The 559-nt window shown below is 29.5% G+C and overlaps 1 protein-coding gene across 1 annotated transcript in view; it reads right to left on the bottom strand.

Moving 5' to 3' along the window:
• LOC107661627 (nuclear factor 7, ovary-like) overlaps positions 1–559 on the bottom strand; it is a 6,532-nt gene that overhangs the window by 4,541 nt on the left and 1,432 nt on the right. The gene's annotated exons all lie outside the window — the stretch shown is intronic.

Here is a 559-nt window from a genome sequence, read left to right as displayed (position 1 = left end):
AGAGATTTCTTGATTGCGAACAGGTGTGGCAGTAATCAGGCCTGGGTGTGGCTAGAGAAATTGAACTCGGGTGTGATAAACCACAGTTTTAACAGGGGGGCAAACACTTTTTCACACAGGGCCATGTAGTTTTGGATTTTGTTTTCCCTTAATAATAAAAACCTTCATTTAAAAGCTGCATGTTGTGTTCACTTGTGTTACCTTTTACTAGTGTTTAAAGTGTGACAAACATGCAAAAAAATAAGAAATCAGGAAGGGGGCCAACACTTTTTCACACCACTGTATAATAAGTATACACAGCACACAGACATATATTATGTAAACAAATACTTGATTAATCGCGATTAATCGTTTGACAGCACTAATGTATATATTATTATTCTTATAATTATTATGAATGCTACTACTAATAGTTAATATTAATGTATATATTAATATATAAATATTATTATTACCATTATTAGTGCACTGTATATAATAATTAATAATAGCAACAATTGTTATTTTTATATAATAGTAATATACATTTTTATAGACAAATTGTTGTTATTATCATTCC

The sequence above is a fragment of the Sinocyclocheilus anshuiensis genome, unplaced genomic scaffold, assembly GCF_001515605.1.
Source record: "Sinocyclocheilus anshuiensis isolate Anshui unplaced genomic scaffold, SAMN03320099.WGS_v1.1 scaffold1425, whole genome shotgun sequence".
Taxonomy (NCBI): domain Eukaryota; kingdom Metazoa; phylum Chordata; class Actinopteri; order Cypriniformes; family Cyprinidae; genus Sinocyclocheilus; species Sinocyclocheilus anshuiensis.
Note: the sequence above shows the minus strand (reverse complement) of the source record. Positions and strands in the feature narration are given on the sequence as shown.